At 43.5% G+C, this 27,930-nt stretch overlaps 1 long non-coding RNA gene across 2 annotated transcripts; it reads left to right on the forward strand.

The window, feature by feature from the left end:
• The first annotated feature begins 562 nt into the window (after nucleotides 1-562).
• Nucleotides 563-27,654, forward strand: LOC130258990 (uncharacterized). 2 transcript variants are annotated; one of them, XR_008841567.1, is made up of 4 exons: nucleotides 563-638; nucleotides 20,410-20,640; nucleotides 25,906-26,015; nucleotides 27,150-27,654. It is a non-coding gene; the product is annotated as an uncharacterized LOC130258990 (long non-coding RNA). The 2 variants fall into 2 exon arrangements; XR_008841568.1 differs by lacking the exon at nucleotides 20,410-20,640 and having other exon boundaries at nucleotides 569-638.
• Nucleotides 27,655-27,930: the final 276 nt, after the last annotated feature.

Below are 27,930 nucleotides of genomic sequence, written 5' to 3' on the forward strand. Positions count from 1 at the left end.
CCAGGATCATGAATATCAGAACTATCAACACCACAACAGCTTTACTAGAGCCAGGCCTGCCTGCATCTTAAAACAAAGATCACCTTTAGGGGAAAAGAGGGGGGAAAACATCTCTTAAAATCCACCAGATTTCAAGAGAGGCTTTTTCCCTGACTCATTTGTAGCTGTGCCCTGGCACAGGAGAGCTAGTGGAGAGCTCAGTTTCTCCAGATGGTTTGCTGAGTGCACTGAGCACCATCAGCAAGCAGAGCTTTCCAGCCTGGTGAGCTGCACAGGACAGGAGAAGGTCACAGGCATGGCCCTGCTGGGGAACATTTCCAGCACTCCTGCTGCACCCACTTCTCTGAAAGTCCTCCCAGGCTGCCTCTCCCTGTCAGGGGGGCTGTGGCTGGAGGACCCAGCCATGCTGAGGGCAAACCAGCTAAAATTCCTTTTCTTCAATCCTTTCTGCTTGGTTTTCCCATCCAGGAAGAAGTCATGTTTATTATTTGTTTCAGTTATTCCTCCCTTACAAATCAAACAAGAAAGGTCAACAGTGTTATTATTTCACCCTGTTTGCTACCTTAATGTTGAAGTCATTGTTGCTGTGGTTTTCCCAGCTCTCAGTGATTCACAGCATAGAGAGCAGCTATCTGCAGGTAGGCAAGATCTGTCTTCTGGAGGTTAGATGTGGTGTTGTCTGTTTCCCTCTGCTTTTTGCTTGTGGTATTTATTTTTCATTCATATGTCTCTTTTCAGAAGGGTAAGGCAGTGTTTTGTTCCTTTCTCCCCTTCTCCTCCTTCAAAGATGGACTGAAACTTGACCTTCTGATTGTTCATCTCAGATGCTCTCAGGAAAGCTCTGAGTGGTAAATGAGGTTCCAAATGCAGGAAGAGATTACTGTATTTTTCTTTTCCTTTTTAAAACCTTGAATAGACGAAAATAGATGGTAATCAACAAACCTGTGGCTAGAGCAAAAATCCCTTTAACTCACATTTTACTTCAATTACATTCAGGACAAAGAAACACATTGCACCATGTGCATGAATAGATGCTTTATTATTCAAAACAAGCTTCAAAGAGCATTACGTCCCCTATAGAAAATATGCAATCAGTGTTTAATTCAATGGTAGGATGCAAATTTAAATTCCCATAAGGGGAAGGCTGTTAATGCCATTTAAATTGGTTGTAAATTACAGATAATACGCTTGAGACCCGAATACAGATTAGGAGAGTGTTGCTTTATGAATCCAGCCCTGCTTTGAACTTACTAAGTATTTATTTATGGACAATAAGACAGTGCAGGCTTGTTTACACCTATATAGTCATCTGACATAATACATATGCAAAAACAAAGCATTTTGTTTTTAAAATACAGAAGCTGTAAGCTTCAGTTTGATGAAGATTGGTTGTGTGGAGATGCTTTTTGGTTGCAATCATGTCTGTTCTCCTCTCTCTCTGCTCCAGAGTCATGTTATGAATTGCACAGAAATTAGCCCACAGCAATTGCCATTTCCCTATTTTATTAAGAGTGGAGGGAAATCCTGGGTGCCTGGTGTAACCCATTGGTGAGTGCTGGGACACCAGCCCTTTGCAGGGTTCAGAGGCTGCTGCTGCCTTGGCTGGGGTTGGCACCTTGGTTGTTTCACTATTGCAGCTCTGGCGTGTCCCTCCCCATGGCCATGGCTGCCACAGAAGGAGCCTCTCAGCAAGAGTTTTCAGGGGGTATTTTGTTTCCAGAGAAAGCAATGTTCTGTGGCTTCATCCTTTGTGCACCAAAATAATCATTAAAAACAACCGATGCACTCTAAGACCCAAGTGTTTAAAATGAGCTGTGTGTCTCACGTAGCACAACGTCTGTTTGTTGTTATTTTCTGCTGTGTGTTTCTTGCCCATTCTTTGTATAAGACAATAACTTGTAGAAATGAGATTTTTTTTTATTTTGTAAAAAAAACAGTCATTTGAGAAGCAGCTCTGCAAACCACTGATGGTATGAACAAGTCCTTCTGGTATGGATCCCATTAAGGCCACTCTAGCCATGTTTTGCTGGTCTGTGTCATGAGAAATTTTGGAGCACATTTCTTCATGTTGTATGTCCCTAGGTATATCAGTATTTCATCAGCACATTATAAAGTGAGTAAAAATACTTTGACTTGCAAAAGCACCACATTTTGTGGTTAATTTATTTCAAGGCAGTAGAGTTTACATCCCCAGAGCCATGGAAAAGTGGCCATTGCTCTCAAACACTATTTTACAGAGTGGTTTTTGCTTTGAATGTGTATGTTTGGGTGGGAGGGAGGAGGGGCAGAACACTTCTTCTTTTAATTGTTTCTGAACCTTCTGGCTCCATCATAGGAAATGCCTATCTCAGCTACTTGAATTTTACACAAGCACTTGGAAATTCATCCTAAGCTGACTCCAGAGAGGAAACCATTTACCCACCTTGCTTTCTTCCTACTGTTTTCAGGCCCATCCAGTTCCCTAATACAGATAAAGGACCAGAGCATCTTGTGCTTTTCTGTCATCTTAAGATTCTCACTGCCAAGAGAAATATCTTTGTAAAGAGATCATAAAGCCTTTTATCTTAAAATTCTGTGTATACTAACCAGCTCTTGCTGCTGCAGCCTGTACTGGGAGAGCACACAAGTCTTTCCTAAAACTTTCCAAGTCCTCCTGATCCCTGCTGAGGTCTGGATACCAGTTAGTGGATGCAGTGTAATGGTAATGCTGTTGCAGAAAGATAATTTCATTTATGCAGGGATGATACCATTTCTCTATTTCTACTTGTTTGGGTGCTCTTGAAGCTTGTTTGTTGCTCTGGCTAAACCATTATACTGGAAGAAACATATTCTGTAATTTATCTCAAATGACTTCCAGCTCTGCTTTAAGGCCACTAATTTCCAGAATACAGCTCCCCATCTTACACTCCTGATCTGCTCCATTTATTTCTAAATTCATAACAGTGCCTATGCCTACAAGAAAGTGCATGTGGTTTACATCAGCCTTCATCAACAGAGAAGCAGGTCTTTTGGTCGGGTTATAAAACCTATATTAAATAGCATTAGATCAATAATAGGTACCCATTGGACTCCACTAAAACCACACTATATGGGATTACCCTTCCCAACCTCCAAGACTTTTCAATTTCTCTGTTCACATTACTCACTCTCTGAATAGGAGCTACACTGGTTTTGCTTAGTGTTCTTTTCTCTCAAACACAAAAATGTAGGTACTTTATGGCAATACCATCTTTTGTGACCTACAGACTTGTGATTCTACTAAAAACATGTTATCAAGTATATTTGACAAAACCTGTTTTCCATAAAGTGATGTTGATTGGCATTACTAGTGCTCTCATCTTTTCATTTCTTTTTATGGATTGCATCCCAAATCAGCCTTTCCCTGAACTGTGCCTGGGATCAATGCCAAGATAACCAGTTCAGTGTCTCCTGCATATTTCCCTTGGCTTTCTAAAATATTGGCCCAAAACTTTCTTTTAAGGCCCTCTTGGTCATCTTCTTATTTGCTTTTTATTTCCTTCTCCTACTCTCATTTTTGCAGGATTTTCCCAGGGCTTAAAGATTTAGTTCAGAGGACTTGTCTACTTTTTTTTTATGCTACTCTTGGGTGCAAGCTACTTAGGACTACAGATTTTGAATAGTTACAGCTTATGACCTGTATATGCTGAACAATCTCTCTGATGAAGTTCAGAAACTTCATACATACAGGTTTCATACTGGGCTCTTCCAACACATCCAGTGGGCCAGTTCAGCCTTTGCTCCACACTTTTCCTGGTTCTTTGCAAAGTTCAATGTGAGCACACACACATTTCTGATCCAGCCTGACATTTATTACTGCTCTTTCAGTGCTGTCCTCAGGAGCCTGACCATACTCTGACTGAAGTAATTTTGGTTTTTAGCGGAATCATTAGCATTAAAAGTAGAGGAATTTTAGGATGCAAGTTCTGAAGTACCCTGGAACATCTAAGAGCCAAATTTCCTAGGCTCCTCTGAAGTATGAAAAACTTAAACTGTTTCATCAGTAAGAAATGCTTGTGTGTATTTTCACTGCCATATCTACATCATGGTCAAAAGTGAACATCACAGCAAGGAGGAAGAGAGCAGAATCTTGTTCAACATATGTGTGATAAGGTTTGACCTTACCTTGGTGGGCTTGATTCTGCACTGTGTGTCACATTGATTTGCATTGCAGGAGATACCAGCAAATTATTGCCTCAAGGTGCCAGAATCACTTTCCCCAAAATCTGGAAACTTTTATACTGTAGTAACTTAACTGTCTCATTTAATTAAAGCCTCACAGAAGCAAGGCTGATAGACAGACTACTGTGTCACGGTGGGATTGCCCCCAGACGTGGCAGAAATGAGTCCCCTGCTGTCCCTCACCCTACACACCTACCCCTCTCACCTCCTTTAATCATGCTCTTCCCAGCATAATTAAAGGAATTTCCTCCTGAGCCTTGTCAGCTGCAGATATCAATTTGCAGCCTCCATGTGACCAATGATTTAGCACATCTTCAGAACAGAAGTGGGGGTATGCCTCCAGCCTCCTGAGAGTGCTGCTGCCCATCCTGCTCAGGTCACACAGGTGTGCCCAGCCTGTCCCCACTCCTCTCTCACTTACACCAGTCCATTGCTGTGGAGCAGAGGGGAGCATCCCATAAAAGGCCAGGTGCTGGTGCATATCCCACAGATGGAACAGATCAGACTAGTAGGGGTCAGGGAGGGCTTAAAGAAGGGCTTAAAGTCTCCCTGGATGCACCACCTGGTAGCCCATTTCACTGTGCACAGGGCTTTCTAGTGTTTATGACTTCATACAGAAAGCCAGGTTTGCCCTTCGAGTTCCTGTGTAAAATATGTATAAAATACATATCATATCAAGCAGCCAATGTCAAGAGACTTTGGGCTATATTCATAAATGCTTCACTGAATCCCTAAAGACACAATAAATTATTGCTTCAGAAGTATCTTCATTCACCTGTTCCAGGAAAATGGGAAAAGGACAATCAATTTTTCTTTTTGAAATGCCAGAAATCCTAAACTTATGAAATTTCCTGACAGTCCCTATATTTGCACTGGGATTTTATGAGGTTGTATCAGTTGACCTTCCCCTTTCAGAGTTCAAGCAAGTTGAAAAAAAAGGAACTGTAATAAATATAGCCACAGACAGATTTAAGCATACTCTGTAATCCAGAAAATGGAACTTATTCTAAAGGCAGCTCCTTCTGAATTTTCAGTGAAAGAATTGATAGCATTACCCATTGAAATGGAATTTAAATGGAGTTCAGAGGCACAACGTTTTGTTCTGTAAAAGCCTCTGATTCTGAGCCAGCATCTTAACAAACCTTTAAGGCTGAGATAATGGGAAACTTTTGTTTGTTTGTTTGTTTTCTACTAAGAGCAGGGGTTTAAGAAAGAAGGAGGGTAGGTGGTGGTAGCACTGCCCCAGTGACCACCTGCAAGCCAGCCATCACTCCTCAATGCTACAACTCTGAGCAGACTGTGCAGACATTCATCCTATCAAAGCATGGACATTTGTCTTCAATGTCCTTTAGCTTTTCAAGTTCCTTCCTTCTGACCTTGGTCTGCATTTTCCTCCTGGAATGCATTTCACTTTCACACATTCCCCCCTCATGTGTAGGAAAGTCCTTCAGGTTTTGCAAAGCCCATTGTTCCCATCTTTTTAAATTTCTCCTGGAAACTTTCCTTAGCCTACCACACCTACAAATCTCTCCCATCTGGGGCTGGTTAGGCAAATACAAGCTGTGATTTGTGACTTATGTCTTTCTGCAAACCCTCTTCCTTTTATTGCTCCCCCACTTTCCCAATCCAGCAGAGTTTGCCCACCCCTTGCACCCTGCAAATATGGAGATCTCATGGTAAGGGGACCCTCCTTTCCTCAACCCACCTCCAAGGCACTGAGCCCACTGGGAATTTGCACAGTGTATTCCTTCCCACTCCCCCTGCAGAGCCAGAGCAAGTGACCTGGCAGTGTGTTGTGACCCTCCACTTTCTGCAGGCCACCTCTCAGCAATAATATCTATTTTTGTGCAAAGCTTTGATGCTGTTATCATTGCTCACAAATGCCACTTTGTACTTTGGTTGTTATTTGCCAAACATTAGGTGTTTCATGGGAAAGCCAGGATTTGGGCAGTGAGGCTGCCACCAGGCTCCCCTCTCAGAGGTCATTCTGAGGAAGGCACAGCTCCAGCTGCCTACCCCTGTTTCAGTGAAAATCTATGGGACTAAATACTTTTAGGTGTCTTGACAGCAATACTGTGTGCCAGTAAATAAATCCTAGTTTATAAAACTGTCTGTACTAGGAAGAAGGAAGCCATTTTCCCCACTGTACTTCATCCCTGTCCCTAAATATGCATCACACACCACATATATGGAGGTGAGACCTCAGTGATAAATTGCAGAGCAATGTGCTAAATGAATTTGTATTACACCCCCAACAGCCTCCCCTGCCCTCTGACTTTTATCCCATCTCTCAGGATTTACTCTAACATTCCTTGAACAGCCACCATTTAAAAACAAAGAGCTAAACCACAAAGGTCACCATCACCTAAAAAATCCAACTCACTCACCCATTAAGGTTTTTTTTTTTTCCTTCATGTACACAAGAATTTCCACAGAACACTACATGGCCATGTGGCAAGATGAGAAAGATATAGTGCTGGACCAGTTACCAGTTTCTTTAAACATTACATCACATGACCCCAAGGCTTTTATCCTGCAGCCGTACAGAGAAAAGCAAACAGGGAGCAAAGAGCTGCTCTTTGGACGTGGCAGCCTTTCACCACAAGCATGGCACAAGATGGGAGAGCAGAGAATCCAACTGTGCAATGTTCAAATTTAATCTTTCAGGGAGAGAAATGAAAGGGCCGTGGCACTGGGAAAGAAAGCTTTCCTGTTTCCTAGTGACACTCCATTTAGATCTGGAATAGATCCCAGAAAGGACTTTAAGTATGAGAGACCTTTGTTTTTGAAAACACAATTTTGGCTCATTTCAGAGGGGTTTTATGGTTTTCTGTGGGCATGGATAACTGGATTCGTGACAAGTCCTTTTGTGTCCTTTATCAGCAGAAGGATACAGAAGCTGTCACAGTACTTTTAAGTTTCCAAGCCCACATTGCTCATTTTTCCCTAAAATGTTTGATTGATGTAACATCACCATTATCTGGTGTATACATATTTTCTTTACATTAATGTAGCACAACCCATGTAATTTACTTGTCTGAAGTCAAATTGTTTCAATTTTTTTTTGTTCTCTTACAAAGAACTCTTTTACCTCCTTGTTGTGGTTTAACCCCAACCAGCAGCCAGGCCCCACACAGTCACTCACTCACAGCCCCAGCAGCAGGATCAGGCACAGAATGGAAGGGTAAAGCTGGAAAACTCATGGGTTGAGATAAAGACAGTTTCATAGGGAGAGCAAAAGTCATGCAAACAAGTGAGGAAGAACAAGGAATTGATTCACTGCTTCCCAGGGGCAGGCAGGTGCTCAGCCATCTCCAGTAGAGCAGGAACCCACCACATGTAACAGTGACTTGGGATGACAAACTCCATCTCTCCAAATGTCCTCCCCTTCGTCCTTGTTCCCCCAGTTCATGTACTGCATGATGTCAGATGGTTTGTAATATCCCTTTGGTCAGCTGGGGTCACCTGTCCCAGTGTGTCTCCTCTCAACCTCCTGTGCACCCCCAACTTCCTCAGCAGCATTACAGCAGGAAAAAGCAGAAAAGGCCTTGGCTTTGTGTAAGCCCTGTTCAGCAATGACAAAACCACTATATTATCAACCCTGTTTCCAGAACAAATCCAAAACACAGCCCCATACCAGCCACTGTGAAGGAAATTACCCCAGCCAAAACCAGCACATCCTGCATTAGACCTCATTGCTGTCAGGATCAGAGTCTGAGAGGGCAGGATGTGTCATTTAGCAATGACCATGAAAAAGCAGGTAGCAGTGAATTTGTAGCAATATAGATAAATATCACATCATTTAAGTGTGTACCACTATTAATCCCAGGAATCTATTATACAAATCGTGTGTTGCATGACCCTATTGGAGTTGATATCTTCCCTTGCAAGTGATGATGCACAGAAGCTGTTTCAAATTATTTCTATCTATGTTGCACCTAAATACACTCCAGAAGGGTGTTTGACTATCACAATCAAGGCATGGAACATAATTCAACAGAGAGGCTGATGAGCCTTTGGCACTATTTTCCACAGAATTCTCCTGGAGAAACTGGCTGCTCTCAGCCTGGATGGGTGTACTGGATAGGACCTGGACAAGCTGGACCAGTGGGTTGAGGCCAACTATATGAGGTTCAACAAAGCCAAATGCTGTGTTCTGCACTTGGGCCACAACTCCATGCAGTGCTACAGGCTGAGGGCAGAGTAGCTGGAAAACTGCCTGGTGGAAAAGGACCTGGAGCCAGGGTGTGCCCAGCTGGCCAAGAAGGTCAGTGGCAACCTGGCCTGGATCAGCAATAGTGTGGCCAGCAGGACAGTGATTGTCTCCTGTGCTCAGCACTGGTGAGGCCACATCTCAAATCCTGTGTCCAGTTTTGGGCCCCTCAGTTCAGGAAGGAAATTGAGGAGCTGGAGTGTGTCCAGAGAAGGGCAACGGGGCTGGGGAAGGGTCTGGAGCAAAAGTCTGACAAGGAGCAGCTGAGGAAGCTGGGGTGTTTGGCCTGGAGAAAAAGAGGATCAGGATGGACCTTATAACTCTACAGATGCCTGAGAGCAGGTTGTGACCTGCTGTGGGGAGCAGCCTCTGTCAGGTGACAAAGGACAGTATGAGAGAACATGGCCTCAAGGTGCACCAGGAGAGGTTTAGACTCGAAAGCAAGAAAAATATCTCCTAGTTAAAGGGTTGCCAAGTATTGGAACAGGCTGCCCATGCAAATGGTTGAGTCGCCATCCCTGGAGATACTTAAAGGAAGTGTAGATGTGGTGCTTAGAGACAAGCTATAGTGGTGGGTTAAGGGTTGGACTTGACCATCTTAAATGTGTTTTCCAAGCTAAATGATTCTACAGTTCTGTAATTCTGTGACAGCATGATGCTGACTGTGACCTGAAGTCATGACAATTGGCTAGCACCACAATGGGCATTTGGAGCTTTCTTCCCTGTTAGGGATCAAAGAGAACTGGAGCCATGTGATTCCCTTGTTGCTGGGGATGTCTGTGTCCTTGGAGAAGGGTGAGATATACTTCAAACATCTTTAATAAAATAAAATGATGATAAGCCATTCTCCAGGCAAGAGTTGTAAATACCACTGTGTATATTGGCTTTTAAAACAGACACATTAGCCAGAATATCTCAGACTGTGTAATTTAGGGTCTTTTATCATTTCATCTTCTAGTTACACTACCAAAAGGAGTGATGTCTGGAAGATAAATTTAATATGCAGAAGCAAATCCCTCACTTAAAATATATTTAATATTTGAATGGTGTAATAGAAAGGCCAGTTTTATTATTTTTCAAAAAACTGACTTAAAAACTCAGTGCTTCCTGAAAAATGGCTGAGTTTTTAAAAACCACCTAATCTTTTACAAGTTCCAGATCTTTCTCTTCTTCAACATCATGGGTAGAAAAGTTATTGTAGTCTGAAAATCTCAGTGTATTTTTCACGACCCATTGGTGTGCAGCAATGGGTTAAGCAATGGGTTGTTAAACATAGACTACAGTAATGCCTATTTCCCAGCAGAATGGAGGATGCAGACTTTACAAGTTTCTAAGGTGAAATTATAACAATGACTTTGACTGGTCTTGAAGCTCTTGCACTGAAGCAGATGTTCATACTTTACCTCCATGTGTGATATAGCTATTGAACAAAATTAAATGGCAAAACAGACACAGTTAATATGTGATGTATGCAATTTGATGACCTTATTGAAGGAAGGAGGAAATCAGACTTCACAACTCTTAGTAGTCTTCTCATTGCTTGTGGAAGGTTAAGGCCAACAGGTGAAAAAGATTGGGAGGCTATATTGAAAACAGGGTAGTCTGAATGAAAAAAACATGTAGCCTCTGCCATGCAGTCTATAGGCAACCTGTAATAATCAAAACAGAGACCTGCTTTTCACATGGCACATAGGCAACAGACTGTGACAGAAAACGAGGACTATGGCAGCTCTGCATTTGTATTTCAGCTAAAGAAAACACAGAATTAAGCTAGGAGAAAAGTGCATGTCAAATTTACTCTCTCTTAGAGGCCAGGAAAATCATTCCAGTGATTGACAATGTCAGCCATGTCTGTATATCCTGGAGGACAACCAAATGAGCAGTGGGTGAAGGCAAGGCCAACCAGCCTCTCCCAGGAGGTCCTAGGCACCCCTAGGCATCCCTGGGCATCCTGCTTTTGGTAAGGCTTGCAAGGGAGATTGCTGAGGCACTGGAAAATTCTTTACCTAATGAAATACACTTGCTGAGGTGTGAGTGCTAAATCATCCAGAGAGAAATTTGTCCTTCTGATCTGCCATGCAAATCACAGTGAAGTGGCAGGAGTGCAGTGTTTGCTTGGCTGCAGAGCGTGAAGGGGACTCAGTCCCCTCTGCTTCCCAGCACACTGGGCCAGATCCCATTTCCTCCCGTTTCAAATCCCATCTGGTTAGGTGCCAGCACTGCAGGCAGCATGTGCCTTTGCTACCAGAAGCCAGGCTCCTTCCTTGCAGTAGGGCTATGCATGTTCCTGAGCTGCCCTTGTTCTTCTTCCATCCTGGCTGGCACCCTGTGTGCCCCAGCAGACTGATCTGTGCATCATCTATCACTGACAGGTACATGAACCACACAGGAGAAGTTTGAAAATGTCCCTTACCCAAGCAGTGTAAGTGGCCTGAGGTGCTTCAGTCCCCAGTCCTTCTATGGCATCTAGAGATGCCCTGAAGAGTGTGTGTGAGTGTCTGTGTGTGTTCATGTGCAGGGCAGCTGAGTGACCAGAACAGATTTTTGTGCTGTGTGCTCCTGTCTGAGACATACAAATTTCATAGGAGAAATCATCCAGAAGTTAGCCCAGAGATTAACAAATATTCCCCCTAGGAAGGTGCAACCAGAACTATGCATCCTCCCCTGGCCTGTGCCTCACCTACACGTGGGACAGCAGCACTGCTATTTCCCCAGCTCTGCTGGAAACACTTTGCTCCCTGCTCTTGGAAGAGCATTAACACTTCCTAGCAGTGACTGGGAGCCATTCTGTGCCTGATGGACCCTCCCAGGCTTGTCTGCCATACCTGCAGTTCCTGACACAGGAGCCTTCAGCTTATGTCAGCAGTGCTTGCCCAGTCCCTGAGAGCAAGACCTGGTGTTCAGCACTACTGAATGTCATTTGTTTCTACTGCTCTGGCTTTCAAGGTCATCCAGTCTCCCTGCACAGTCAACTGCTGCACCTGACTGGGATCCTCATTCCAGCCAACTGGAACACATTTTTAGGAGGCTACTCCAAATGTCTAATTAACAGAATGAGTCAGGATATGACATTAGCTGCCAGTGTATCTCCCAGATCTTACAGCATCACCTCCAGTTCACAGACCAATCAACTCACGTTGTGCTTCTGGAGCACAGGTTTACCATAAGGCAATTCTTGCCCAAAAAAGGCTCTCCTGCAGCAGCATCCATGAGGAGCTGGTAACCAGGCAGCTGAGACAGCTGGTGAAGACCTCATCCTATGTCCAGTTGAGGTGAAATGGACATTTAGGCTTTAGGAGGCTTTTTCACCAAGTATTTTCCAAAATAATGTTGATGGATGACTGTTAAAGCATCACCCCCCCAATGTGTATCCATGTGTGCTTTACATGGGGGTTGGGGTCCCTGCCCATAGCACCATTTCAGGGTCCACATGTAGGAATGCCAGTGTTTTTGATCAGCCATCCTCAGCACAGGTGTAAAAATCCTGATTTAAGACTAATTATGGCAAAGTAATTATTTCTGAGCCATGATGGCAGGCATTCCCAATTAACTCTAAATAGGATGTAAATAGCAGGGGGAGAAAACCTTCTATAGGGGGAATCTAAGCTAGAAGGGGCCAAGGAGAGCCCAGACACAAGCAAAATAAATAGGAACCTTTTCAAGCAGAGGTTGTGTTATTTCTTCTCAGTTTCCAGTAAACCAGAGTACTTGAAAGAAGGCACACAGAACATTGGGTTTTCTCTGCTCTGCTGCAGATGCAGAATGGCCTTTCAGTAGCCCCTGCCAAATTTAAAAAACAAAAAATGACCTTTATTAGAGTTATCTTCTGAAAGGTGGCTCTACTATTGTTTACAGCAGCAATATTCTGGTAGCCATGTCCCCAGACTTTCATGTTTGGCATGTTTTATGTTCTCAAGAGAAACCCATCAGACAGCAGCCACCCAAAGGGAATCCTCCCTGGTTTATTCCAGGCACAGCCCTTTGGCAATGTCTCATGCCTTTGGGCTTCCTCCCAGTCCACAGACCTGGGCTGCAGGGCAGTTGTATTTTCAAAAGCTAAACAAAATGATGTTCAAGAAGACTTCAGACTCATTAACAATGTTTTACAGTGTTATCTCAAAAAAAAAAGATACTACTTTGCTCAAACATTACAACCAACTTTCTGATTTTAATATACATTTGTCCCATGGGGTTTTCACCCATTAAGATAGATTAAGTGACTATTCTAATGTACAATAGCAGATTTTGCCCTGTGGTTTAGTGGCTGGCTGTGGTTGACTGATACCCAGCCCTCTGAATCCCTGCTGAGTATCTAAGCTCTATGAACTGCAGTGAATGCATTTAATCTACATAAAAAGAACACAAATTGCATGTTAGCCTTTTTGAGCCCCGTAATCAGTTTTACAGTTTACTTGGTATGCTTCTCTGCAGCCCCAGTGGCTCCAAGGAGGTTCCAAGGATTCTTCCTTTTTTTTTTTTTCCCTGCCCATCTCACGTAGAATAAAAGTGTTTGCATTTTGATTGTGCTCACTCCCTGACCCCTGTAATTTAACCATTGTTCATATTTAGTGCTGACTGGAGTCCTGCGGGGCAGCTGATAACAATAATTTGTAATAAAGCATATGCAGGCTCTATTTTTCATCCTTGTTTTCCCTAATAATGCGAAATTAAATTTATTAATTAAAACAGATGAAGTAAAATAGGATTCCAGGGCTGCCAAAATACGTGGATTATCCCAGCCTCGCGTTGAGGACGATTATAATACTTGGCGTGTGTGCAGCGCTCCAAAGTGGCATCGCCGTTAATCCTTACCCCAGCGCCCCTCTGAAGTGTGCTGTTATTCCTCAATTTGCAGATGAGGATGCCCGGGCAGAGAGGTTAACTCCAGAATGAGCCAAAGCCTGAGCAGGCACAAGCAGCTTCCTGCAGCACAGCCCCTCTCTGCTCCCCCCAGTGCGATTTTGGATGATCCAGGGATTACCGGGGAAGCTCCGGCCCCCGGAGCTTTGGCAGGGCGGGGGATTGGGAGGAGATGCTCTGAGATGGGTTTGGAGGAGGGGGAAGGGGGGCTCAGCATATCCTGACAGTCCTGACATCCTGTGTACACCACGAGGTGCAAACTGAGCTGCTCCCTTGCCAGCTGCATCATGCAGATGAGGAGCTCATCCCAAAATTATTATAATCCCAAACACATACATGATCTTCAGGACTCAGATTAAAAAAAAAACAAAACTAAACTAATAGGGGGGAAATGTGCAAAATGCTCTTCAGACCAAATAATTCTCTGGAGAAATGTAGTTTCAGCTAAATATTTTGTGGGGTAGGGTTGTTACCAGTATTGGTGAGATGAGAAAATATTGTAATCCTCCATCTCTGCTCAATTTCAGCTCAGGTAATTTTGATGGTTTTTGCTACTTTCATATGCAAATATCTTTTGGTGTGTGAGTGAAAACAAAAAGGAAATTGAACACACCAAAACATGATGTCTTGGTAGTTCTGCAATTTATTTTGGAGTGGTGCTGGAATTTGTGGGACACTGCAGGATGAAACTCTCCCTGCTGAGGCTCAGGACTGCTCCCTCCCCCTGCACTGCAAATTGCAAAATGGCAAAATCCTGGATCCTGAGCAGCTCTGGTAGAAACAATGGGGGTGTGCACAAGCTGGGATGGAGACTGTCCATGGCAGGTTTTCTTGTTATTATTCACAGGCTGCAGGAGCCCTTGGCTGCTCTTTGGGAGCAGTAAGGCAGGACATGGGGTGCTAGGAGATCTGTCCCATCCCTGCAGGTGTTCAAGGCCAGGCTGGATGGGGCTCTGAGAAACCTGCTCTAGTGGGAGATGTCCCTGTCCATGGCAGGGAGTTTGAAACTAGGTGATCTTTAGGGTCCAACCCAAACCATTGATTTTATGATCCTGGAGGGTGCAGGCTGGTGTGGAATCATCAGACCTTGCAAAAGAAACTGATTCTGTCTAAAAATCTTGGTTTTACCCTGCTGAGGGGGAATAAAGGATAACCCTGGAACTGTGGCACAGTGGTGAGTCTGCTGAGGAGTCTGGGGGCAGGCAGCCAGCAGTGCTGCTCAAAGGGCTGTGAAGAAAGCACAGCCTGATCTCAGTGGAGACAGGAATTGATGGTGGGTGGCAGTCCCTTCCAGGGAGTCCAGCCTGGGTATTCCTCACACACCACAGGCTGCCCAGGGGACAGGGGGATGTGGGGTGTCCTTGCTGAAGGGACAGCCATAAATCAGCCTGTGACACAAGCTAATGAGGAGCACAATGAGAGGTGAGAAGGTGAGGGTGACTGATAGCAGACAAAGCTTATGCAACCAGGAACATCTTGTAGGGCTGGGACACTGGCTCATAGCCTCTATTGGCTGTTGCTGATGAGGTTAAAAGGATCATCTCCTTGTTCTTCTCAAAAATATCTATCTTCAGCAGATGGTGAATTCTGGAAGCTTGAGATGGTGAATATTGCAGGAAGCTGTGAGGAGTTCAGAAACAGATCACATCTTTTTTACCCTACAGGAAATCTTCATAACATCTGGAGGGCAGCTATAAAATTGTCTTATTTTATGTTTTAATTACATTTTGAGATTGTTAGGCTAAGCATCCTCTTCTTTAAAAAGAGTAAACTTCATGCCCAAAATATACAGAAAATTAAGTATCTACCAAGAACTGTTTTGGTTAGTTGTCACTTTTAAGTCACTATATTATAAATAATAGGAGAAGGAACACTAAAACACGAGTTTCAACAATTTTCACCAAGGGTCCAACAAAGAAACAGACTATAGGTGTTGACAAGAATTGCTTAGCAGGGAATGATATTGCATAATGCAGAGCCTGTGAACATCAGCTTTACATAAACTTCTTCCATATGAGACGTTAATCAGGATGGAGAACACAAGGATCTGAAAACAATCAGCATTTCTCCTTTCAAACCCCTGATCTTCAGTGAGAAGAGCTCATGCTCTCCCTGTGTGGTGGGAATGCAGGGGGATGTAAGGCAGCCACGGGCTGATCAGAGCTGGGCACATTTTCTGAGGCTGGGCTGAAAGCCCCTCATTGCCCAGGCTGAGCCCCCTGAAGGAAGATGCTGGCTCAGGGTAGAGGTGGGGGAGCCAGTGAAATGAATTTCTGAACCAGAGTAAGCCAGACCTGAATGAAACTGGGATGGTGATTCAATGGTAAAAATTAATAAAACAAGGAGTAGAAAGTGCCTGGGAGGTTGAAAAGGATTAGTGCAAGGGGGAAGCCAGCAGCAACCGAGACAGAACTACAGATGTACTGCATATCTTAGATAAATATAAGGATTACTATAGTTCCTACAAAGTGACTTGGTGATAAATGAAAATATTCACAATGTTAATGTAATGGCTATATGCAAAATACAAGTGTATTTTCAAATATACTGATAGGAATATATTTCATATGCCTATGACTACACATGAAAATATATAAGCATGAGTCACATATCTTTTGAACCAGAATTTTAAAGAATTGTTTTTCAGAAACATAAACAAACTGTATTTGACAATTCCCAAGTGAGATTTTGATTTTGCATTTTCAAATTACATTTTCATTGTCATAAATGCAAAATATATTAAAAAAACCCTAAAAAAAACCAAAAAAAAAAAAAAAAAAAAAAAAAAACCAAAACATAAACAAAACCAAACCAAAACAAAACAAAAAAAAACAGGAAAAAAAAAAAAGCTATTTGCCCTATTACCTTTTTATAAAGATCTCGTGGTGAAATGCAGTTTGATTACAACATATATGCTGTTCCCAAGGGAACTGCTGCTTGAAAGGACTTAGTAGCTCTGATTAGACCGATGAGAAAATCACTTGCTCTCAACTTAAGCTAGTATGAAGCCAGAGAAACACAATTGGCTTGAAGAACCTGTTTTACAGTTACCTGGCAAGCTGCTCTTCCTTGGGTAAAAGGGACCAAGCCAAGGCTGTTATGAGCAGAGTATTGTCCTAGCTCAGAGCAGCATCCTGGCTGAATATGAAGGTCAGATCCACTGCTGTGGTTGGTATCACCTCATGCTGTGCTCGTGCCATGCCCATTTAAACCAGCAGTGACTTCCTCTGTTCATGTGAGGGGCAAAACTTGCCTCAGACTGTGGGGCACAGTAAGTTCTGAATTAAAATGTCTCTTCTTTTGGTGCTGAACTGATGGAGGTGACACCGCCCTGGGAAGGCTCAGGGCACCGTGCCCAGACCAGCTGCAGCTGCCATCAGGTGACATCTCCATCATCTCTAGCCCACCAGGGAAGGCTGCTGGGCTGGGTGTGCCCCTGCTGCTCCCAGGACCTGGCACATGCTCCAGAGACTAGTGAGACCCCCTCTGTCTATGGTTATGTTACAGTGGGCCAGATCTTCAGTATGCACAACTTGGGAATGCAGCTTTAAGTGCAATACCACAAGTTATCTATTTCTTTTTGTCCCTCTAAATGCTTTTGGGATATATTTCTGAAGTTTCTTAAATTTTTTTCAGCACCATTAACTTTAAAGATTAATGCACAGTCAAGCAATCTTCTTTTACTTAAACAAAGTCACTTGCACATATACTTTCACTAACCACCTCTTGAGGAGCTAATGTTTACATGCTGAATTCTGCAATGACAATTTACCTCCAGTGTGCCCACTGCCCACCATAAATGCTAGTGCATCGCTCTTTCAAGTAACAGTATATTTTGGACTTCAGGAAAGTGAATCTAGAACAATCCCAAAACTGGAGTGTTTACTCCACAAATAATTACACAGAGCCATGTGGGAGTGCCTTTGGAGAGCTGCATCTGTGCTCTGCAGAAGAAGGCTGGGGATCAGAAATAGAAGAGAAAATCTCCTGGCTGCATGTCCAGCTCCTCTCTCCCACCCTCAGGACCGTCACCATGTAACCCCAACCCACAGTCTTTCTCATCCTGTATGGCCACAAACATTTGCCTTGGTCCCTCTGGCCTTGGCAACTGTGCTACATACCAGTTACTTTCTCCATGCAAAAAAAAAAAAGAAAAGAAGTCAGAACTGTTTTCCTTTCCCTGACCTTTGGCCAACCCTTGCTGTCCTTCTATAAATAGTTCCCCACCTTTGTTTAAACTCTTAAACTGGAGGTATTTATTGCTTGTCATCATATTCCCCAGGATTTTCCTCTCTGCTAAATATAATAGTGATCTGGAGTCACTCTTCATGTCTTACCCTCCCACCAATCCACCCTTCCATGTCCCTCCAGACCCGACCCCACAGACAAGAAGTGCATTTTCAGGCAGCCAGCAGGAAAGGGGACCTTGTCTCGGGAGGGATGGGGAAGGAAGGACACAGGGGAGGCAGGGGCCAAGATTGTCAGGCACAGTTTGCAGAGCACACCACATCACCAGCATTTCCACTTGAAGTGTAGTGCCTGATCCCATGGAACCCTGCTCCCAACAAGGCTATTACACACAAGCTGCAGGACAGTCAAATTTCATTATCCCTTCTGCAAAACATATGGAGGAAACAAAATGTTGGAGGATACTCCAGTGACAGCTAATGACATTACTGAAATTACTATAAATATCATCTTTAATCTAATCAAAAACAGTATATCAAAGACATTAAAGCTGCAGATGCTTACTGTGCCAGGGGGGAGCCAAATGAAGCTTTACAGATGTGTCATACTGTGAAGCTGTATTTGCATAATAGAAAATGAATGCTGGTTGTATCTCAGATTTCTGCTGCTTTTTAAGCCGGGGGGATCTGGACGTTGTATTTGGTGAAGATCTTTTCAGGTAGCCCAAGGTTTGGGCAGACAAACAAAAATACAAATTATCTGCAGGCCTGACAAAAAAATTACTAACAAATGGTCACTTCATGCCTTGCTAATTATTACCTGGGCCACTCTGTCATGTACTTAATTAGCATCATTTCTCTTGAAAGCACATTTCACAGAACCAGTGCTGACTGCAGAGTAAGAACCAACAAAGTAACATCAATCAGTTAATTAACAAGTTAACACATTTCCTTCCTTCTTAATTCCTGCTTTTGATTCTCATTTAGCTGCTTTTAGCATCTGAATTTTCAGGAGGTTTGTTTCTGGGCAACCAGTGGTAGTGATGTGAGAGAGGGACCCTACCAACACGACCTTCATGATATTATTTTGCTACTGTAGGGAGAGGTTTGTGCTCTTGTGGGGTCTCTAGCAGCATGGGGAACACTTCTGGGAAATAAAAGAACAGGTGTACATTTATTAAATACAGGCAGAATCCTGCTTACTGCTGGAGAAATGAACAGAGACAGCACTACTCCCACCACTGGGCCCAGGTTTCCCCTCTGGTGCTCACCAGAGCAGGAGAAGCTCCCAGGCTGCAGCACAGAGCTGCTTCCTGAGACAGAATATTTCCAAACTGGCAGAGCTACAGCAACCCATGGTTTCTGCAAGCATGAACCAAGACACTCTGACCAGCCTGGGGGATGAACTGCTTCCCTCAGTGTGCTCTCCTGTGTCAGCCAAGAGCACCATATTGCAGGGACTTTTGAAATCTCATCAAAACAGAGAGACTGTAATAACATTTTTATTTGACCTCATTTCTGAAGAAGGTACAGAGCTAAGAAAAGAAGAACTTAGTGAGATGATTTTTTTTGCTTTAGATTGTCCCCACTCAGCCATGCCCTCCTCCAAAGATTCCTTAAACCTCAGTGGTGTCCTTGCCTGAACTGTTCTTGTCTCCCAGCAGCCCTTCCTCCAGACACCCTGGTTTGGGTCATGCTCCTCCTTCCCTCTTTACTGACATGGCAATAGCACTTGTCTCTGACACAGCACCTCATGCAGCTGGGTTACATGGGAGGAGGTGTGGATCCAGCAGAAATGGGTTTTGAATGCCCCCAGGCAGCTCTTTGGAAGCAGATTTCAGGGTTTTCCTGAATGGACCAAGGTGGGAATATGCATTATGAGGGCAGAAGAGAGTGATATAGTCCTGGTAACTAGGCATGAGCATGGTGTGTGGTCAACTCCCTGCTCATAAACCCCAGCAGGAGCTTTGCACTGAGCAGAACAGCAGAGCTCTGGCTTCACAAGATGCCCAAGGCTGGATTTCACTAGACTGCACACTAGATTTTACCTGGCATGAGGCCCACATATGGTCTCTACTGCAGAAAAATGGATTTTGTCCTAAAAGATTACATGCCTGGATTTATTTAAACTGCCATTTGCAAGAAGATATTCATTAAAAAATAAAGCATCAGGAAAAGAAAGAGGTTCACTGGGAAAAGGATTTCTGTTCAGCCTTAATTTAAGTGGAAAATAATGTTTGTACTGCAGCATGGCAAATATATTAGAAGGATTTGAGATGATAATATAGAGTAGGTTAATGGCAGTTTCATAATCTAATCTGCTGTTGAATTTCGATTTTACCAACCATCTTTCCTCCTCGGGCTTAGAAAGTCTTTGTGTTTCCATAAATTCCAGCAGATTGAAAGAGTTCAGAGTTGAAAGCTCAGTGATTTAGATTTGCCATGCTGCTAAATGCTATGGCTTAGGAGCAGTGAATAACTGCAATATGGAGTCTCTTGCACACCAGGGAATCTCCAGCTCCTTGAATTGATGACAATCCATCCCAGGGATTTGCACCCCAGCTCCCATGGGCTGCTGCCTGCACGCCCACATTTGGATAATTCCTCAGAGGCAAAACACACCAGCAATTTTACTTTCAAACTCGTTTTCTCCAGCTCAGTGGACAAGGATGTCAAAAGGCAAGTTTTAGAAATGCAGGTACATTGCAGGGTGCTCCTGGCCATGCCCTTCTCTGGGGACACAGGTTGTGGGCAGCCAAATTCCTCTTGGGAGGATGGGAAGCAGAGAAGATGTGTTGGTGTGGGTCTCATGGGGACCCCCAGTACATGCACCCAGCCTTGAGGCTTGGCCCATGTCCTGTCCCTCCTCTGGGCTTCAGAGGGGTGCTGAGCACACTTTAGGAGCAGGTCTGAGGTGCAGCAGCACTGCTTTGTGTTCTGTTTTTCCAGCTGCGTGAGAGGACATGAGCTGACTGCGCCTCCTAAATGATGCATTTAACCCAGCTCCCAGAAAATGCTGGCAGACAGAACGTGGGTTTACTACTTTGATACTTATGGGGAAAGACTGGGGAAGGAGGAGGAGGATGTCCAACTGTTCGGAAGGGGAATATTTAAGGAAGATGCAGAAGAAGAAGCAGTCGGCAACTGGTACGCCTAACCTACAAATGTCAGCTTTACAGAGTGAGTCAGTCTAAAAATAACCTCCAATTGTCTCCCAGCTACTCCAGCAGCACAGCAAAAGCGCAAGTGGTTGAGAAAAATCACCAGAGGGGGGAAGAAAGATTCTCTGTCTGCCTTTTTCTTTTTTTTTTTTAATTAAAAAAACATATGCTTTTAGAAATTTCTGACTAAAAATGAAGCAAATACCAGGCTCTCAGAAGTCTAGCTGCAAGTTAACCTTGTTTAATTGCATTCACTCGATTTATTTTGCCTCTGTTTATTTTACCTCTGAAAGGCAGCATAGGCTGAATTCCAGATATTCTGTGGAACATTATAAATGTAAAACATGGATATCCTTGCATAATTGCATGAGAACTTCCCCTACCCCCCGACTAGACTTCCATTCCATACTCAATATTTTAAATTAGAGTATTGAATATCTCTCTGTATAATTTGCATACTTTCTTTTTTAGCAATCTCCCTGCTCATTTATGCCCTATGAACTATTCTTTTCTTTTTTCAGAGATCACTGAAATACAGTTTTTCTACAGCAGCATTAAACTAATCCGTGATAATATTTCAGAATAATTTTGAATGCATGATCCAGAAAACTGCAGAAGCTTTTCCCCTCCCTGTTTCCTGATGCCACTGCTCCACAATAGGTGCACCCTGGCTTCAAGATGCAGTAAGAGCCAGAGCAACAATACCAACACTGTTCCACCTCTATGCACTTCCATTTGATATAGCAAACCAACCAAAAAATGCAAAAGAAAAGATCTGAGACACGTGAACTTGAAAACAAGCAAACAAAAATGCTACTGAAAGACATGAAAACTAAATATCTCTCCAGTAATATACGAGACTGGTGCTTGCCTACAAATGTTCTACAGATAAATCCTGCTACAGCAGATTAGAGGAGCTATTTTGCCCATTAATACTACATAATTCTCTGATTTAAGGTCTCCCTTCCAGCATGGAAAGATGTCATGAGGCCTCTCCACTCTGGAACAAATTTTCCAGATGCTCAGTTTTTAAACAATTAAGCCTAGAATGTACCAATTTTGAGGCTTGAAACATTCATCATCTACCCTGTCATATTCACTTTTTCTACTCTGTGACTGGGAAAAAACACACAGCAGGGTTCCTGACAGGATCTCCTCAAGTCTTGTAGACTCCAAAGGCATTTTCACTGCCATAAGAAGCTCAAACCCAAATGGATCAAGCTTGATGCTGATACTGATGCTGAAGCTGATGCTGCTCAAGAAAGATCAGTCACAAGGATGTGGAGGAACATGAAATGAGTCAGGCAGATGGATGCTGCATTGGAAATGCCCCTGTCCAGAGTGGGAGGATGGCAGGGGCTGGTGTCCCTTGGGATCCAGGTGCTCAGCTGGTCTGTAGTCATGGGTGCTCCTCTGTGATGGGTTTGGGCCAGTGCAAAGACCAGTCCCTCTTTTCCTAACACCTCGAGGGCAGGACAGGAAGGGAGGACATGAGTGACCCTCAAGTGACTCTCCCTCATGGGGAAGCAGTGACAGACACCTCCACACATGTCCTTCCATGGGCTGGACCAGGCTTCAGCACCCTGTGGTCACATACTGAACTCATCAGAGCTGGGGAATGGAAGGACACTGCAGAACTGATGGCAGCAAATCACACATATGGACACACTGGAAAGAAGTGGCACAAAGCATTATTCAGCTGTTAATGAATCATGTGAATTTTCCCTGGACTCACTGGAATCAGCCCCAGAGATGGACTCACATCATGGCAATACAGCTAGACTTGCAAAGATCACAAAGTTTGAGCTCCAATTCTTCAATATTTCAATGTGGCAGGAGCTCCATATGTGGCTCAAACATGCCAGATGGCCTAAAACACACACTATCCTAAATACTCCAACACCTCTCTTGCCCTGCAAAGCCACAGAGCACCAGGCATGCAGTAAACATGGAACTGAGTCCCCTTGGATGTGAGTCAGTGATGGCAAAATGGAGCACTTGGTTAAAGAGATCAGTTCTCCAGTTTGTGTGGCTAATTGGTTTGTTTTACTCAGTGATACCCACTTTCCTGGTTCATTTAAATAATATCACTCTGGGAGGCCTGATAGCAGGAGGCTTTAGTGACCAAGAGCCTGTTTACATTTACATCATTGGTCTGAATCCAACAGAGAGCCTGATAGTGAAAGAAAATATTAGCCATCTGTCCAGTGCTTGACAGCCTTGCTAGCAATAAAACCAAGAATTGATTAGATATGGAGGTTTTCTGAATGTCCCTTGCTAGGCATGGCCTTCCAGTTTGCAGAGGGATGTCCTTGATGAAGCAGAACCATCAGTCCTCTTGCCATCCTTCCCCACTCCTCTTGGACCAGCAGCCAGCCCTGGCAGTCTCCACCAGAGAAATACCAACTTGTTACTGATACTATAGAGAAAAATGGCTCTGTATAAGCTGCAGCTTGATCTGGTGATGCATCACACTGTTTTTGAACTAACAGATGCCACACAGTGTCCAGAGCTCACAGAGACACAGTTGGAAGGCAGACCTTGCCCATTGCTACATTATTGTAATATTCTTGATGCCAAAATGGAGTCCTGTATTTTAATATCTCCTACTTGCACTTGCATCTTGTCACATACTAAAATGCCTCAGCTGTAAAGCTAATATTTACAGCCTTAGACCTAGGGTGTAGGTAGTTCCCATACCTGAACTGTCCACACCACCAGCAGATGCACAGGCAGCAGAAGCAGCTGTGGCTTTGCTTTTCCTTTGCAGGGGCAGCTACCCCAGAGGGACTGCCTTACCTTGGGACCACTGCTCTGCCTAAAACACTGCCTTTGAAACTGTTAATGACAAACCAGTGGGCCTACATGTTAGCAGCTAAAACATCTATTCTTGATGTAAGTAAGGAGAAAAATATCTTAAACATGACTCAGAGGGTGGATACACCTGAGAATAGATGGTGTGCTACACTCTCTGGAAGATGCTGGGCTTGTTGCAGAATCCAGCAGCAGGGATGAGTAAGGTGATGTTGTTCCTATACCCAGATAGACAGCATGGCCCATCCCCACACTGCTCACATGGGAAGCAAGGGGAAGGGCAGGATGCCACACTTTGGGCAGGTGATTTGGTCCCCTTTGTTCTCTGCTCTTCAGACAGAGACCCCCCCCAACCCACATGTGTGTATGTGTGTATTGAAGGCTACCCATGTGCAGTACAATTCAATAAATAATATCCCTTGCTTCTCACACAGCATTTCTGTGGCAAAAAAATTTTGCACCACCTTGCTTTTACTGTGTGTCACAGCCAGAAAGATCCCTCCCACAAATGATGGACTTGCATCCTACCACCTACACTTCATCACACAAGGCAGTAATAAATGCATGGAGGAGGACTATGCCTCAGGACAATTTGAGCACTGTGCAAAGGTCACTCTCTTCAGACCCTAATTGCTCAGCAAAAGTGACATTTAAAATGCATATCATTAAAATCATAACAAATTTATTTACCTCCTTCCTTATTGGGATTGTTTCTGCATACATTACACATTTGATATATTGAGTGCTCTGGAGGTCAGGATGTGTTTGCATTATAAAATACTGTTTTGTGGAATCACAGTGACATGGGCTGCCAGGTTCCCAGAATTACTCTGGGATGCTCTTGTAGGAGCTATCACAAAATCCCAACAGCCAGAGAGGGCCAACAGTCCCTGAGTTTTGTAGGAAGAGAGTGTGGTGGCTGTTTTAAGACTAACATGTAATATTGCAAAAGTAGCAGGCAAATAATATTGTGAACACTTTTGGGCAGGAGGAAGAAAGGTGTAGCAAGAAGTACATGTGCATGTGCACCTCTGCCTCAGTTCTGAACCATTTGTTCAGTGGTAGTATTGGCTTACTCATAATCACATTTATATCTTTTTTTTCATCATATGTATGTGTGTGTGTATCACTGTATCTTTCTCTCTGTCTCAGAAGATGGCATTCAAGCCAATATCTTTTAGGAACTGGAGACACTGTTCATCTAACATGTCTAATAGATGTTTTCTCTCTCACTTGCCATTAGATGTCAAACACCACTTTTTAGCTCAGCAGCCTGAAAACCACATTCACCATGAGAGCTGTTATCATAGTTCCTCTGTGTTTCTATTTGCTATGACATGATTAGTTGAAGGCAGACAAGATAAAAGCAAGTTCAAAAGGACAGAATTATTCCAGGTAGCCTCAATTTTCTCTGTTTCACTTATGACCAATCATTTATTTTGTTCATGAAGTTATTTACTTACCTTTTAATGTCCTTTGAAACACTCAGATTTGTGTGCCATAGAAGAGGAAAAAGGTTTTGTGACTATAATCATGGCAGTTTAATATCAGTGCCAGAGGCTGAAGATCTAGCTTGGCATCTTAACTGAAGATGAAGCAAATCTAACCAGCTATTGGTCCATGTGCTTAGCTCCCTTCTGCACAAAGACTGTGGAGGACTGAGGAGTCACATACTCTACTAAAGCATGCAGAAAATGTTTACTTACTGCTTTACAAGGACTGAACCAAAGCCTACTGGATTCTTTCCAATCCATTGAATTTTAGTTGTTTGGTCTTGGGCTTTTTTATTAAAGCTGAGAGAATGTTTTTGGCAAACAACAAATTTGTCAAAAAACGTCGTTTTGAAGAAGCGGCTTGCAGAATTGAGTCCAACTTGGTAAACAGATTTATTTAGCTGGGAAAGAAATAGAAAGCATTCATAAGAACATAACTGAGACTTTCCATGTTTTTCTTTGGAAATTATATATTTGTTCCACGTGTGACATTATTTAAGAGCTATAAAGAGGGATCTAGGTTGGCTAGACTGTATAGAAGAATTTCTTTTTTCTCTTTGTTTTTTCCAGACTGGCCACTGAACAGACGTGTACTATGTGAGTTTCACTCCTTTCCATCCCATCTTCTCTGTTTAAATCACTTTTACTTACTTCTTGCTGCCTGTCTTCATAATTTGCAATGTTTTTCCCCAGCATGGATTCAGTTGAACAGACTCTAAGCTACTAATCTCCAAATTCATCACATCCAAAAGATATCACCATTGGTTGGCAGCAACTGCTAACATCAGAGCCCCTGCAAAATGCAACAAATATTGTTTATTGCTGTGCTTTCATATATTGATCATAAAACACACTTTAAAGTAGACTGGAGGTAAGATCTGTGTGACGCCAATGGGCCAAGTATTATTTCCTCTTCACTTTCTATAGGGAACAGCCAAATAAAGAGCCAAAATAAACTTGTCTTTCGTCCATGACAGAATCCCCAAAGTGTAACCCTTCAATCCTTCAATAGTGCTGCTGGATAAATCTACAGGAATGTATCCCATGCCTCTGTCAAGCAGGATCCCCTCTGATCAAAGCAAGTCAGGTAAGAGAAAGTTGCATTTTTCATTGCTGCATTGGCCTGTTGCAGATCCTGGAAAATGTGTGAAAAATACTCCCCCCTGAGACCAGGACAAGACTGAAAATTCTGGATTTTCCTGGGCACCCCCTTTCCACAGTCTGCATTTCAGAGAAACCTTGCACAAGGATGGAGGGGTGGGGGTTTGCAGGTGGGAAGGCTGGCATGTAGACTAACATCCTGCCCCCAGTGGAGCTGTCCCACTCCTGGCAGGATCACTGAGTGATGCCAGCTTGCAGCCCTGGTGCTGCCTGGAGGGTGGGAGCACAGAGTGGCACCCCTGGGCTTGGCTCCCACTGCAGACAGGAGCAGGCTCTGGAGCTGGCTGCCCTGCTGGCTCCCATCGACTGCAGCTGCTTGTTTGCTGCTCCTGGAAAGCCTGGCTGTCTGTCCTGGCTGCCTCCTCCTGAGCTGAGCTGCTTCTCAGCTGCCTCATTTCCTCCCTGTGACCCTCACAGAGGCAGCCTGGAACCTCTCTGCTCATTGGGCTTCCAAGTGACTTTCCATCTATTTAATCTATCATTAAAACTTAATGCAAGGTCTTCCCATCAGAAAAAAACAGATCAAGGAACAGAGCGTTCCTTTCCTTTCATGATGTTTTCTGATTTTTAACAACTATGCCCAGATATTTGTTTGACAGCTTTAAATCAAGCACTCAATCAAAAGCCTGTACCAACCCTGCACAGGAGCTTCCCTGGGATATTGCTTCACTTTTTCTTTCCCTTTTTTTTTAAATTCTGCACAGCAGAAGTGAATGGCATAATAGTGGATATTGGAAATAAACTCTTGAGCTGTGGAAGGACCATCATTAGAGCTGACAAAAGCAGCTTTTGAGGCTGCACCAAGATCAAATAAATGAGAACTGGTAGGAGAAGCTGGCATAGTTTATGGATATGAGGTTCAAGTTACCACTTTTTTTTTATTCAATTAACTTTTGTGATACTTTGTATAGATGGGTCTAAGCTGAGGGTTTCCCTTCAATTGAAGCAGAAATTCCTTTGTCCAGGATATTAATTTTTTCCCCTTGAGTGGCACAAGAGGCTTCCCCTAATTCACTTCCAGGCTGTTTAACCCTAGTCATTTCCCTCCCTTTTTTCACAGCTCTCCCTTATCCAGACTTTCCTGGTGAAAACACACACCAGCCTGCCTTAACCCAGAAGGATAAGAACACCTCACTTTCCTGTGAAAACATGAGAGGAAAGAGTTGGACTGTTCTCTTCAAAAGGGAATTTGTCATGACATCCCTGCATCTACAGCCAAAATGTCCACTGACCACGAGGACCCTACTTTCACCTTCATCCATGGAAGAATTTAATTAATCTTTCTATATTGGCAGGCGAACAACATTTCCTGAAGAGAAAAATAACTGTTAATTTCCAGAGGTAATTAACAGTCACTGAATGAGACTAAAGGGCTTTCATCAAAATTACCAATCAGCTCAAATTTGAAGAGATTCTCTCCTCCTCATTGCATCTTCATCTCATCCAGCCAGTCCTGCTGAATTAGTGCCTAATAGAGTCTCAGACATATTCATATCCTGTCAAATTCCCATCCTCCCAAGGAACTGTCCCTTTCAAATGGTAATACAGAGGGCGTATGATGTGCACTCGTTGCTATTTTGGATTTAACAGCTGGCTGCCTTGCACTAAGGGTAGCTGTGGAAACTCAGCTGAGGGACGTGTGCGTGTGTGTGTGCGTGCACATCTGTGTGAGTAAACGCCTACTCCTTTGCAAATGATACCATTTATCTCAAACAATGCTCTCTTTATAACTCTAAAAGCTAATTTTCATTTTAGACCATCACAGCTGCTGAAGGGGAGAATGGTGCAGCTTGACAGCAACCAAGAGCAAGGCCTCACCCCAGACTGGGCTGTGCAGCCCC

This window comes from Oenanthe melanoleuca, chromosome 1 (assembly GCF_029582105.1).
Source record: "Oenanthe melanoleuca isolate GR-GAL-2019-014 chromosome 1, OMel1.0, whole genome shotgun sequence".
Lineage (NCBI taxonomy): Eukaryota > Metazoa > Chordata > Aves > Passeriformes > Muscicapidae > Oenanthe > Oenanthe melanoleuca.